At 43.2% G+C, this 15695-nt stretch overlaps 1 protein-coding gene across 1 annotated transcript in view; it reads left to right on the forward strand.

The window, feature by feature from the left end:
- Positions 1 to 15695, forward strand: part of nav3 (neuron navigator 3) — a 188476-nt gene that overhangs the window by 58355 nt on the left and 114426 nt on the right. The gene's annotated exons all lie outside the window — the stretch shown is intronic.

Below are 15695 nucleotides of genomic sequence, written 5' to 3' on the forward strand. Positions count from 1 at the left end.
TGCTTTGGCCGGGGTCGTCACAGTAGCAGAGCAGCTGCGAGCGCGGAGGCAGATGAATCTGATTTACTTCCCCTGCACGGCTTTTTTTTCTCTTATTCGGGGGACTCTAGACGATGATCCTGGAGCCTGTTTCTCTAACCGGTGGGTCGCTGCCTGTCTTCCGAGTGGAGCGATGCCAAGTGAGCAGCTGCTGGAAGCTGAGGAGCAGAAACCAGCGTGGCATCAGCATCTGCAGGCTTCCCGGCTAATCTACATACATAATGCGCTCTTTTTCTCCAAATCCTTGTTCACGACGTGAGAGATCCACAAGTCAGCTCGAGTCCAATCATTTCCTGCTGAGCGTGCCCGACAAGAAAAGCATATTTGGCTGACATGTAGACGTTCGGTGAGACGAATGGCCGACGAAATTTACTTTTCGTAGACATCTGCTGAATCCAGTAGAATCACTTTCTTTTTTTTTTTCCTCTCTCTCAGAGTATTTTGTTTAATGAAAACATGCTCCAGCTGCATCCACAAAACAAGCTACTGAACTCGTGGAGATGTCAACTTGAAGACATTTCGCCACTCATCCAAGTAGCTTCTGTAGTTTTAAAAGACTGGTGGGGAGTTGGGGTTTTACTTGGAACATCTGTGGGTGTTGCCCATCAGAAACTCACATGACTAGGATCTGGATCTAGATACTTACTTGTGGCTGGAGGAAACGGTTATGATTGAATTTAAGTGATTCCTGTATTCAACAAGTTTCCTCGATGTCCTCTCATCGCATTCATTGGGGAAGGAAAACAGGATCATAACAGTTTCCTCCAACTACAGGTAAGCATCTGGATGTCAGCAGACCCCAGTAATGTAAGTTTTTAATGTGTAACATTCACAGATGTTCCTATTTCAACCCCAACTCCCCACCAGTGCTTGAATGAAATGTCTTCAGGAAACTCTACAAGTCCAGTTGCCCTTCAGTAACTTTGATTTTTGGCTATACCATGACCTGTTCCAGTTGCATTTTCAATTTATTATGAACAAAGTTACTTCATTTCTGTGCTTCCTGTAAATATTTCAAACTCAGCCAGCCAGATGTCCATGAACAGCTGGCTTCAGAGTCCTTAGTCCTTCTAATTACAAGGCCAGTGGGTACCAGCTCTGACGTCCCAGCGGGCTCATGGCACAGTGCATCGAAGAACGGTGCAAGTATGAATTATTAGCACCTCTTTCCCAGTTCTCTCCGGCTACTCCACGTCTAATTTGCTCCCTATGTAAAAGAGTCTGACCTTTGCTCTCCTTCACATCACAGTGCATCACATACGCCTGCTTTTATATTATGTAACCGCTCTCCATTAACTCTGAAAGATCGGGCGAGTTTGATTGTGAAATTGAAGGTGGAAACGGCACAGCTTTTAAAGTGCTGCCCCGTGACTTTTCCTCAACCTCGGCTCAAAACAATGGAATAAAATAAGAGCTGTAGTTACACTTATACCCTGAGCCTCTCTTAGATCCCAGATCCCTGATTTTGCTCATTTAAATACTGCAGACATGTCTTGTTTTCCTCCCCTTTTGAGAGTTAAGCCAAAGTGCAGCAATCTACAACAAATGATCAGTCCTCTGCAGTGCTCACATCTGTACTGTGCATTGCCTTCTTGCACTAATGACCAGTGAAATATCTACTTTGTAAAGGGAAATGGGATTCCTCAGATTTGAGGCCTGGCTTTACTGGTGGTCAGTCTGGTCAGGGTTTGTAAACATGTCTGTTTGCCCCCCCAAGTACTCCCTTTCCCTTGTGGCGTGGGTGTTTCAGGGAATAAGTTGATTGCTGTAGAAAATTGTCATTGCTGGGAATTTGTTTCTTAAATTGGGAGCGGGGCGAGTGTATGGAACCGTATCAGTCCTAGAAAGAACTTTAGCAACCGCTGAGCGAGCCAGGAAAGATGATGGGAAGTTGTATTGTGCTCCAAACCCAACTTAGAATGTCGGTCTTTGTTTCTGTGCATTATGTTGAAGGCCTGTTATCACTATTTTTTGACGTTTCTGATAATTGGAGAGATTAGAAGTGAAAAATGAAGGTGGTTCCAAAAGAACGTGATTAGCGAGGTCCTAGGTCTGCTGAGGCATCAACCACCTACCTCGCCTCCAAGTCTTTAGACCACCTCTTTGCTCATTTTTGGATCATATAGGCAGAGTTGGGTAATGTCAGGAGCCACCATTGCTCCTAGGGAACCCTATGGGGTGATGTCATGTGTGGTTCGTCCATCTTCCATCAGTTTTTAGTGTCCCCTCTCACCATATCCCTCACTATACACCTCACCGATTCTTTGTACTTGCACTTCTCATTCAGTTTTGGACAAAAGAATCAGCTGCATGCATGTGATGTAAAACTAGAAATGCCTTCTGCAGATTAAGGATCTCACAGTATTTTCGTGCATCCCCTTCACCTCACAGCATACCCTGCAATCCCTCTCCCATGTAAAATCTCACGCCCTCTGACAGTGCAGTTTCTCGTAACTGCTCAGACATCTGAAGGAATTAGATGCACGCTCAGGTTTTTGAATCCGGCGAAGGGTTCTTTTCTTTTCCATTTCTCCGAAGAATCGTGCTCGTGCGGAAGAGGCCCATTCAGCAGAAAATATTAAAGCCTCGCAACACTAATCCACCTCATTATAGACAGACATCATTAGCGAACCGCAGAGCGCTTCCCTGCAATACAGATGACTGTGCAGTTTGACTTTCTGTGTGCGCGTGTGTGTTTAGCTTGTAGCGACCTCAGCAAAAGAAGTCAGCTATAAACAAACACTTGTCAAAATCTTAGGTGAGTACAAAGATGCAGAAGGCAACATCTGTCAGCAGAAGCTGTACAGGACTGGTAGGAGAGATTACATAAACCCACGCTGCATTTAAAGTCACCTCCTTTTTTGCTGCTTTTAATTTGTAGTATTGAATTTTTAAGTGTGTCATGGATCATATTTAGAGCGCTGGCCCTCGTCCAATATTGTTGGGTTTGACAACGCAATTTCTTTTGCTGGTGATTCATATTGAGTGGGGGATTGTATAAAGTTGTGAAACAATTTGTCAAATGTTTGTGCAGTGCCCGTCTGCTAGAGGCTAGATACATTATTAAGGGAGTGGCCATTATTGAAACAGGTAGGTGCCGACATATGTTTCAAGCAGTCAGCTCCACTTACCATGACCATTTCTGAATTAGCTGGTAGTTAGAAGTCAGGCATTGCCAAGATTGCCAGAACACTGAGTGTCCCAACCCAGCCAATGATGTTAACTTCGTCATGGTGACAGTGCTAACAGGCTGATGTTAAGTAGATATAAGATTTACAGTCCTAATTTAGAAATGTGGTGCTGGGTGAAGCTTTAAATGATCAGCATTTGAGTGATCCTTGATTGAGACAAAGGTGTTTGTTTCCAAACTAGTTTCTTCCTGTTTCAACCTTTACCCATGTGGCAGATGGACTGACGGATCGCGTAAAAGTGAATCTGAACTCGTGAACTCATTCGATCAGCTAAGTGATGAGTGATGTGCTATACAGGAAAAGCCATACTGTTCAGTATTTTGGCCCGAGAGTCGGGATTGGATTGGGTGTGCTGCCTTTGAAGCCTAATTGAGTCTACGGTTTCTTTGAGACTATAAAAGCCCAGCAGCTTCATCTGGGCCCCATCTGTTGGCAGCTTGCACACCAGCCAGACCGGCACGAGCCACTCAGTAGTATCATCTTTGCCGGCCTGACGCTTCATCGTCAGCGAGTGCTGCTCGGTATTAATCTCTGCTTCTAATTGATCCTGTTCCTGATTTGAGGTCCCTGGCCCAGGTTACTGCAAGGCTAAACTAACTGGCCTGTGTGTGTGTGACACTATTCCTCTGGCTGTTGATTTGATTACACCAGCCCTGGCTGACAGGCGACTAACCTATTACGAGAGTCAGTTGGTCCGGAAATACACTAACAAATGGATGATGGGAACTCTGGGCTTCTGAAACATCCCTGATGTGATTGCATGCCCAGTGATTGGCAGCAAGTGATCTAAAGGGGGCTAAGGCAGATGGCCAGTTCAGACTGTTGAAACCGCAGCTAACCAGGAACTATAATTCAATCCCTCTTCCTCACTTGTTCACTGTCTGGATGATCTAATGGTAGAGAAGCATTTGTTTGTTCTAATTTCACATCTCTTGACTATAAAATACACTGAGAACTGTCTTCCATGTTGCCTCAGAGCTAGAAGGTTTGGGGCTTTGAATCTGCTGAGGACCTTTCTGTGTTGAGTTTGCATCTTCTCTCAGTGTAGATTTTCTTTGAGTTCTTTGGCTTCCTCCCACAATAACAGACCTGCATGTTAGGTTTATCAGCTTGGACAGGGTGTGCTCTCATAGTATAATCTCAGCATAACCAAACTGAGTGGGTTGTAGCCATTACAAGGCTTCTTATATGAAAACAGCTTAAGGTTTTACATAGATGCCAAAAAAGTGGAACATGAAGTAGATGTTTCGCTGAATTCGCTGCCGTCTTCCACGGCCTTTTGGCTGATCACAGTTGCGTTTCAGGATCTGAATGTTTGAAAATGTGTATTGCTGCCAATTTGATTGCCAGCTGCTAGAGGTAATTACCAACTTAGTCAAAGTCACCTCTCGAAGATACTCGAAGATTCTTTTCATCTTTTCAGTACATTTGTGGTTCTCAATTGCGCCAAAATGTGTTGGTTTTAGTACACCGTCCATTCAGGATGCTGTGCTATGGGTGTTGAGTTCACGATGAATCTGTAATATTTCACATTGGGATGTCTAGAGCTTGTGATCCATTTTTAATGCATGTCGGCTCAAGTACTTCAACAACCGTTGTACTAAAACTCTTGCAATCTTGTACTGTGTTAATAATCTTATAGTATAACAGACTGAGAAGCTCCTTTGGCCCCATTCAGACCCTGCATTAACATGCGTTCTGGGCAATCAGAACACGATCTGCTCACACCTGGCTTTAAGGTTTGTCTCCACTCCAACCAGCACTTCAGATCTGATCACAGTTTCTCACCATGTGTACAAATAAACACCAACATCATTTGGGGTGCAGGAGAATATTGTAACAGTTGCTGTGTCTAATGGATCAGAACCATGACCAGCTGTTGGTTGTGCATTACGCTTGAGTAAATGACTTATATTTTGGAACATGTCTCTCTTACTCACTGAAAGCACATGCATTATGTTGTTTATTTACCTTTGCAAAGACGTTAGTTGTTTCAGAGACCTGCACAAAGCTCAAATTGGCAGAAATATCCCACATTTTTAAGGACAGAATCACACACAGTGCACTTATACTAAATGATTGCCTTTGTTAATTCGTGCTCGTTTAATTAGTCAACTGCTACAACACATAACATTTTAAAAGGCTCTCATTATTATTGAGAGCCTTTTAAATCAATTATGGTGCTTTTTCCTTTGCTGCCAATCATTTATTTAAAAGCGGTCGTGTGATTTCTTTGATTTTTTTTTTTGTGAGTGACGCAGAATTCGAGCACCCTGCTGAGTAGGTGGTCTTTGATCTGACCCAGAATGGATTGTGTGTTCATACTACCAACGGAATGCGCTCAAATTCATCTCAGGACACCTCCAACTGTGGAGTGAAATACAGCCTCCAAGCGTCCTGGGTGTGTTCACACCTGAACCTTCAGCTGGCCGCTTGTGTTTGGATGGCCCAGGACAGATTTTAAAGCAACGTCTAAACAAGGCCTTTGTGACCATTCTCCAATTTTCTCTCTTCTTCTGCAGACCTCTTTTTTTTATTACAAGTGGTGTGTGTTCTAGCGCACAGGTTGACCCTGTCATATGTTTGTGACACGAACAGAGCGCCCAGGGACTCGTTACAGGCTCACTTGTAGCTCAATTGGAAGCATTTAATCACTCATTAAAACTGAACGACGTGGGCAGATGTTCTGTTAAGGGAGCAAAGAGCTGGCCTGTTAAATGAACACAGCGAAGGACTGCTAACCTTTGATCTGGCACAGTTTGCGTGGCGGCGACACACCAGCTGCAGCCTCTCTTGACTTTTCTGACCCTTCCCTTATTTGCTGTCAAATAATCTTTCCAATCCTTCTTTTACCTCCTTCTTTACTCTTTTTCTTATTTCCTTTCTCTTATCGATCCACTGTCAGTCTTCATCCTGTGATTCTACTCACAGACCCAGTGGCAGTTCATTCAAAACCAGGACACCTTGGCATGTGCCCGCTAGCTTCCTCCCTTGCCCTTAGTGAACCCGGCACGCCTTGCACCCTCCTCAGCCACAGGCAGCGTGACATTGCATGTGTCACGGCTGCGAGCGATCCCCAAGCGTTCCATTCTCATCCCTCCCCTCGTGAGCAAAAAGAAGCTTGTCATTTGCTCTGCATTAAAAAGAAAAAAAGGCAACAGCTCAGTTTTGTTTGCTTAAAAAGTCAACCCTTCATGACTTTGGTGTAGCCGTATTTTTTACTCCCATGTCACTGAAATTCTGCTGACTCTTAAAAACGATTGTAACTTTTGTCCTCAGACACTATGCGCTTTATTGCACAAGGTTTATATGAAACCAAGGGGACAGAGGAGGTAGAAGACCTCCTGGGAGTCCCACTGTCTCTCACTCACTGCCTGTACAAGCTTTGTCAGTTTCAATACTTTAAAACATCTTTTATTTTGAATGGAGGACTTCTTGACACTCACCATATCTGATCTAGATAAATGAGTTGACTATGCGGCATCTCTGGTCCCTGTTGAGGTCTTACGTTGCGATTTAGATTAGATTTCAGAAGGAAAATGTACACTATACACTGTGTGTCCTTATTATCTAAATGGATGAAAATATGGGAGGCGGGCATGCTGAAGGAAAGTGTCTGTGCCTGATTTGTCAGCCAGTGCGGCACAGAAAACTGCCTCTTAACGTTTAACATTTGGGATGACGTCATGCACATCATACACTGAAAGTGCTCACTGAATGCCTGGAGACTATTCAGCCAATACTCCTCGTTCAAAAACAAAACACTGGCTCATGTACTCTGTTGTTATTTTATCTTGTGAACCACATGTCATCACAGTCAGATCTCATTTAGCTGGACTCATTTACAGCTCCAGTAATCACTAAAATAAAATATAAAAATGTAATGAGACATTAACTATCCCCCTAAATGTTTTCCTCTTTAATCTCTGTCTTGTATTATAACTCCATATTCAATCAGAAAACAAATGTGAGAAAGGCTTAAAGACAATTGAAATGTTACATATTAAATATTAATATTAAAAGAATAACATTGCGTGCCATAATGAAGTGCTTTATGTTAGCCTACTGGGAGGAACAGTTTCAGCTGCAACCTGTCAGTGCTATTTCTCATCAGGTGATGTTTACCTACTTAAGACAGGATTGTAACATTGGACATGTGAGAAAGACTCAGGCATATTATTCGATATCACCTGGTGTTAGCGTAGAACCCATCAAGAAATACTTAAAATTGTCCTCTCGCATTCTTAGAAAATATCCTTCCTTAATATGTCCTCCTCAATTTACTTAATTTAATGTACCCTGTGAATATTAATATTAATGTCTCGGCATTTTTCAGTTTTTATTTGTATAGTCATTTGCAGGGTGATCAAGTTATATGGCATTAACTGATATAAGTTTCTATGACTCTCAATATTCTCAGTGGAAATATCGAGGTAGCTAGCTATGTAGCTATCCGACGTGGGTTAAGAGTGTTCGGTGGCTCTGGAGGAGCTTTATCGGGTCTGAGACTATTGTGTGACATCAGTCAGGGCGACTTTAACAGATAACGTTAGCAAACTTGTGATATGGAGTTTAAAAGGTGTGATGTTTTAGCAGACGGGGAGGATAAGTATACCTGTCCTGCTACTTGCTACATTATGGGACACTGGCTATGTACATCAAATCTTTGGTACTAACTGTCCACACTGCCACGTGCAAGTGATCAGATTGGATTTGTGTCCAGACATATCTCACCGATCAGCAGGGGTTGCTGCGGTAACGACAGAAGCGTCATGAACTACAAGTGTACGCAGATGACACCGTCTTCTTCGTAGGTTTCCGATTCTTTCTAGCTTTGGCTGTACAGAATCCTCCCTCCAAAGTGACAGCAGACAATTTATTTCATCGTCTTTTCCAGGACTGTTGGTCTCCATGCTGTTCCTCCACAGGGCTTCTGTCACTTTGGAGTTGTGTGTCGGGTTGCGGTGGGTGAGAAAGACATTAAGACTGAGACGCATCTGTGGAAATCCCATTGGAATCACATTTCAAGCAAATGTGATCTGGGTCCCGATAGTGTGTTGTTTTGCCACCCATAGCTTCTAAAAGTCTGGATAGGATCCGTACTAAAAGGCTTGAGCTGGTAGTATCAGCACATAGACTTAAAGTGTGGATATTTCAGACTCTGCTTAGTTTTGTGTCTTAATTAAGTTTTCAAGCATTAATTCCAAATCTTTCAGCTGTATAAGTTGTGTACTCAATCTCCATAATGCTGGAAATGTTGCACAAATTGAAGGCCTCGCTTGTTCTTTTTTTTAATGTGGCTGGTGTGGGAGTCTAGTTAACTGTCGCTCAGAGTAAGAAGTGCCTTACGCACTGAAAATACGAATGAGGACATAAAGGAAAAAAGGGAGGGGGGCTGATGTAGAGACCACAGAAGCGATCTTGTGTTTGCTTTTGTTTTTCATTACTGCATCATCAACTGCAAACGATAATGAGATCTGACTCAGACAGTGAGAACAGATTAAAAGAGATTAACCAGAGATTGATGAGGTGACTCTTTGCTCTTTGTCATCCATAAAGCATATTTGTTTGACTCCCTCTCCCTGCGTGTCTCTGCCACTCACTCCACTCACTCACGGCCTACGCACACATGTGGACGCACACCCTGTCTGTGCAGCAGATGCCACATGGACTCCCTCCAGGATATAGGCTGGTGTTGCCATGCAGATCCTGTTGATTATACATCACGAGTGTTTATATGCTGAAGAACCACGGAGGTCACAGCTCTTCAAAAAAACACTGTAGTTTTATCTATCTATTTACAAGAATATGAATTATGACGAGACGAAAATGAACGGGGAGCTTGTTTTGTCTCTGAAGCTTCAGCTACTTGAATTTAATCATTTTAGTTTGGTCTTCTTGAGTTCGAAAAAGTTTTATGACATAAAGTTTCATAACATTTAGGCGGCTGTGAATGCAAACGTCGGCTTTGCAAGCCCGAGCCGCCTGGATAAATCTGGATGTTTTTGAGTTTACACATGTGGTGGTTCTAAAAAAAATGAGCAGTAGCCGCAAATCTTTAGCGAACAGACATGAAAGATTTCAGACGGGGTGAGGGATTACGGAGACTGCCACTGTGATCAATATTGCAGAAAACAGTTCTTCAGCTGATGAGGGATGAGAAAACGTTTCTTTGCTGCGGATTTTGACGCGATGAGTGATGATCCCTGGATTATGAGACAGGATCCTTTAACCCAGCCTCCCTTCTGCCCATCAGCTGCTCTAAAGCTCTCTTCCATTTGATCCATTTTGATTCGTCGCCCGTCTGCAGCTGTCTGCTGCGTATGCATCGACAGTGACAGGGCGCTGGGTGAAAGTGGAAGCGGTGGGCTGTTTTGCACGAGACCAGTGGAAGCACAAGTGTCAGAACCCCAATCTGAAGAGAAGAGTTGATGGAGAGGTCATGGACACTAAGAGAAATGGTTTGTTTGGAAGAAGGAAGACCGAGTGGCTGCACATCCTGACTGTGTAGGGCAGTATTCAAAGCTGCCATGTCCTTCAAGGTCTTGGCTATTCACTGGCAAAAACAAATGCTCTGTTTTCAAAACCTTTGGGCTACAACTCAGCTTTGGAAAGCGCAGGGATTTGGCTTCGATTCCTTGTAAACGTTTGGATTTCAAAGCGTGCAGCCCAGCAGATATGATTAATAAAGTATATTCTGGCTGTAAAGAAGCATCCCAGTTGCGTGTCGTCTCCGCATGAGCGATGAGCTTTGCCTCATCAGGTTTCAAGCACCAAAAGGAATTAATAGGTGCAAAAAGTGTGCATTCATCTTAACAACATTCGATCAAGCGCGCTGAATGGAAGACAAAAATGAACGTTGATGCAGGGATTTCTGAAGCAAAACTCATTTTTGTGAGATTTAGTCGCTATCGATTTTGATCTGCTTGGGGAAATGCCTAAAAAGATGACACAGTGGTTTGAAGTGAATGGTTTATTTGAATTGACCTGACTCATCTCTCTGCTTTGATTTCTGCCTCGAGCCAAAGAAAAGATGCTGTAAAAGCCAATAAGCTTTTTGTTATCATAATGGAAGACACACACACACAAAAGACAGTATCTAGTGACTGTCCCTGACCTCACTTATGATTCAGGTTCCAGCATCAAGAGGACAACATTTAAGTTGTGCTTTCATGTGTATGTAACAAACATGAATGAACACTGACAGTATCCACTGGCTTCAAAATAAACCGGACTGGAAGGACAAACTTGAAGTCAGTTGGAGTTAAAGGAGTCATGAGATTTAGTCACAAAACCGCTCTGTTTGTGAAGCTTGAGTCATCTGTGTTTTTGAAAAACTGACTGAAGGATTTAAGGTGGCATGTACTTTCCAGTGGATATATAGCATTTTGAGTAAACCCCCTCAATTATTGAGCAGTGCTCATGCACTACAAAGCGCTAACGCCTGGTTTTCCAGTCGTGTCTTGAAGGAGGTTGTTTTCTGTCCCGCAGGAAGTGGTAATTGAGGTGTTGGCCCATTTGTATTTGACAGTTGCATCTAAGGGATAACACTTTCCAATTCTAGCCATCATGCATCAGTCACATGATACCTTCAGAGAGGCCCAACGCGCCCCAGTGCTCTTTTCACAGCCGAGGGAGGACTTGCAGGAATTAAGCTGCTAAACATGCAGATGCAGCCAGTGTCTCATTTTGTGTCTCACCAAGCCTTACTGAAGTGGAAAGAGAAAGTGAGCGTGCTGATGTACTCTAGAACTGCTACAACTTTGCTGCAGAGGCTTGCCAAAAGTAAATTTGAAGATGTGTTTTTACGATAAGCGCTGTGACATGTGATCTTTTAAAAATACAAGCTCAAACTATAAAAATACAAAAAATAAGATAAATATATTAGGAGGTTGTTAGGAGGAGATGCAGTGGAGAATAAGAAACCCTTAAGAAAACACAGCCACAGCTTCTTAAGCAAATATAAGTTTTTGGTGCGTTTGTTTTTGTCAAAATACTATCCAGACACAGTTCTGATGAGGTCATATGATATAATAAATACAATATCCACCATAGATATTAGATCATAAAGACCTCCTTTGGAGCAAAGTTACAGCTTGCATTAATTTGCTTAGAACTAGCTTACCTAGCTATTTGAAAGCTAGCCAGCTAGCTAGAGAATTGGCATGCACTCTACCAGAACTCTTACTCTTTTATTTATTTATTTTTAATAAAACACTTTTGACACATGGTGCGTTTACAAATTGTAGGGCAATCGAGGTATAAAGAGCAACAAGGTCCGCTTTTGGAGCAGGGTTGGATGGTGGTGGACTTTCAGCGTGGAGACTGTCCCATGCCAGTTTTGTTTTTGGAAGTGGTTAAACCCAACCATTGTTGGGTTTAGGAAGCTAAACTATGGTACATGGTTAAGTTTAAGCACAAAAATACCCGGCAAGCTTTTAGAAAAAGGTCAAGGTTTTAGGTAAAATAGTCCATTTCATAAAATCAAACAAAGATTACAAGTAAAACTCAGCTATCTATCTAATATTTTCATGTCTATCCATGGACATGAATTCTACCCTTGCCGGGAGAGGTGCTTTACAGACCAGAAGGTACTTTGCAGTCACAACGACACGGCTACCCATTGATTCTGACCACACACCAATTGACACACATAAGGAGCAACTCAGAGTTTAGTGTCTTGCTTAAGGACACTTTGACATGTCATCCATGTACCATTTGGGCTGATCGAACTGCCTAAGTCTTTGTCTTCATCTCCTAAGGAGCTCCTGCCACTCCCGTCAACTATAAGAGGCTGTAGAAGCTATAGTAGGTTGAACCATGGAACGCCGTTTGACCTTGTGTCCCTCAGCCATTGTAAAACTTCATCTGAGCTTTCTGTTAGTTTGAGTGTGATTTAGATTTGTAGTGCGGCTCTACAAATGAAACTTAGCTTAATTGAAACTGATTATCAAAGAAATTTAACAGCTCCCCCTCATAATTCTCCCAGGCTTAATGGCAAGTTTCCTTCCCTCAGTGCATGTTGGACATGTGCCCCGCTGTCAATCCTCAAAATGTGCCCCCTGCTTTATGTATTGGTGATTTGGTGAAGTGCGCCTCGTCAAAATACCCTCTCTCCAAATTGCTCTTAACTGCTTATGTGGATCTGTCTGATGCCAGCCTGCGTCGGAAAAATTAATGATGTCGGTTTCTCCGGGGGCTGTTATAGGACGCCACAAAGCCAAACCGCCCACCAAACTAGCAGTTGAACATTGCCAGAGCCCTGCGGAACATTAATGCCCTCGCCGTCATCAACACCTTCAATCATCATTCCGCTTGTTTACGTCATTTTAGCGTTAATGCCGACTAAAAACAAACAGCGGTTTTGTCTGAGAGCCTCAGAATGTTCTGGTTGGGCTTGTCACTTGAAGGCTTAGGGGAAAGATTTGTGGGCTTCTCCAGTGGCCCTCCTTTAAAACAAAGACAACGATCTGTCTTCAGCCATAGAGATTTACTACGTGTTTATGCATTCACTCCTTTTTGTCTTCATCAGCTATTAAACCGGCCTTTAAACACACGCGCACACTGCCTGCGGGTCAGACGTGCAGTGCTTCAGCCTTTGCGTTGTATATATTTGCAACTGAATGAGCTTAATTGAGCTGTCTGTCGATAAGAATGGCTGTTATCATGTAAATGTTTTTGACTACAGATCATCTGTGCCTATAGGCGGTTAGTTTTGGCAGACATAAACACTTTGAGAATGCCTACATCCAAAACTGTCTTCATGCTCAGAGTCTAATTAGACTGAATTAATGAGCATTCGCGAATTCTGCTCCGCACATGTCTCCCCGCGTACAAACTTCTGAGAGTGTGTGTGGGATAATCAAACAAGCTAGCATCGGGGCACACATGTGTCAGTCTGTGTGTGCAGCATGTGCGGAGAGAATATAGAAGCCCACATGTAAGGGGGCTTGGTGCCTGCTGCGAGAAATGCGTGCGGTGAAGTGGGAGGTTGCGAGATGTGTCGGGCAGATGGAGAAGCTCTGTGTGTGAATTGTAGTTGCGCTGGTGTCCCTGTTGATTCAGCCAGTATAAATATCTCAGTCTGTGAAGAGAAAGTGACTGACAGTAAGGTGTTGGTCTTCAACAACTGTTTCAGAGGTGCCCTTGAGTCAGTAGCTTGTACTTGAGGATGTTGCGGCAGTGTGAAAGGGATTACCGGTGCTGAGAAGGACTATTTGTAGTGCACAACCTTTCTCACGCTAAACTAGTGCCATACGGACGTATCATTTAGTTTGGTAACACTCCGTTGGGATTTCCTCATTAGGTGTGTTTCAACCGATACAAAGAAAACATAATGGACGCGCACAATTGGGTCCCACAACCAGAGAAACCAGATCAACAGCATACGTGACATTGACTGTTGACAGTTTTTCCTTTAAAGTTATTCCACTTTCAGTATCTTTCAACTCAATACTAACTTCAGTTTTCCCGGCCTAACACTTTGACTGGCCTACCAGATCTTTGCCGGAGCACAGCCTTATCCCAATCTGGCGGTTTGAGCCCAACTTTCTGCCAACAAAAATCTGTGGGTGGATAAGTTTATCTGGATTCCGGCCCCCTTATAATTTAGTAAAGAGTAAAGTAAAGAGCAACATTTTCTAAACTAACAAGAGCCTGAGAGATTAAATATTTGGGTAGTTACACTACGATGAGACGCAAGATTGCGGGATGGAGTCTCAGATAAAGGTACGACATGGGGACTGGACCTTCCGAAGTGGTGGTGGTGGTGGAGGAGATAGGCTTAACTTCAAACCAGAGTGAGGTGGAGATGGGCGAAAACTGATTGTTGGACAAGAGCAGTGACGTCCAAATTGAAAATGATGAGATTTAGATGGCGTGGGAAAGTGGAAGTAGCAAGAGAATGGAATATCAGAATATTGTCTGCAGAGGAATAGAAAGAGAATGTGTGAGGGCACGTCTTCCTCATTGGAATTTGGCCTCCATTTGAATTGTGTTTAAATTAAACAGCCGCATGTATTAATGGGATGAGTGTCCCTATTATTGAAGTGACCCCCGTAAGCAGCTGAATTAAATCTGCCATTGCAATCATACAGTATGTCATACTCCTCACACTGAAAGCAAAACCTGTCACTAGATTAACAAGTCCTCCAAATTAAATTATTTCCCCGTAGGAAAATATGCATCAGCGTTCTCTGACCAAGACCTTTGTTTGAACTGGTCAAAATAAATATTGATCAATTTGAAATCATCCTTCCACCCCGACCTCCTCCCTGTGCAGACTGTAACACTCAATGCCGTCTTCCTTTCCGTCCTCTCATAATGATCCCAGTCTCGGCTTGTTGCTGCTCACGTTCGCCTCCACCCTAGCATCCACCCATAGGCTCTGAATCTATCTTGCCCTCCCTGGTGTGCCAGTCTTATTAATTTTTTGCTGGAAGTCAGAAAGTCACAACCTGGACATCAACCATTCGGAAACAATCCATACCATATGGGCTAACAAACTGAACCGTAAATAATCTATAGAGCAGGTTTCTCAAGGTTTATTTATCTGGTAGAAGGTAACTCCACTGGACGGCATGTCCATACACAGTACGTTCTCTTTCATCATTTTTAAACACTTTATTCAGTGCACCTACTCTAGCTGTGTCGGCTGCCCTAGGATCTTTCTCGGAAAGTTTGTAATGTTATGTCTAATTAATTTTGTCATATTACGACTACACAATAGTTCTTGTGTGAAACTCCTAAAAGATCCCCGTGTTCTCTGTCTTTTTGTGCCCTGAGCTAATTAACTCTAAGATATATTATTAAGCCACTGAAGACAGTGTAATTCAGGGGGACTTTGTGCAGCCTTTGTACAGATATGACTCATTATCCCGGTTCTACGGAGTCTCCCTATTGCTAATAAAGAGGGAAAGAGACTCTGAGTAAGCATGCATTTAAAAGAAAAGCAGAGAGAGAGAGAGAGAGAGACGCACACAGCTAAAGGGGAGTTGCAGCTCATGAATCATCAATTCAATCATTGCCCGCTGGACGTCTGGCTGAGTTGCCCAGGCTGCCCTTTGTGTGGCCTTGACACACTGTGTTGAAGCAGAGCGATTTGATCTCTGACCTACTCATAAAAGACCTCCTGAGGGGTTACTGGCGGCTGGCCACGATGCTAATGAAGCCACCCGTTAGCCGCTGTCAAGGAAGGCCAAAAATCCCCTAATAACTGCGATGTCTGTGGCTCTTTGTCACACTGATGTGAGTTTTCGGATGTGAGAATTGTTGGCTGCAAGGCCTCAAGCTGGCCAGTCTTACCCATCCAGTGTTTGTGTGTATATGTATGCATTTCCCTATTCCCCTCTGTCTACTTTGTGTGCATAAGTTCATGTGCATTATCTTTGTGTGTGTTTAAATGTTGCTATATATACTGCTGATACTGCTGCTGACTGGCATTGTGTGTACACATGAGTGTGTGCC

Source organism: Chelon labrosus (assembly GCF_963514085.1).
Source record: "Chelon labrosus genome assembly, chromosome: 23".
Lineage (NCBI taxonomy): Eukaryota > Metazoa > Chordata > Actinopteri > Mugiliformes > Mugilidae > Chelon > Chelon labrosus.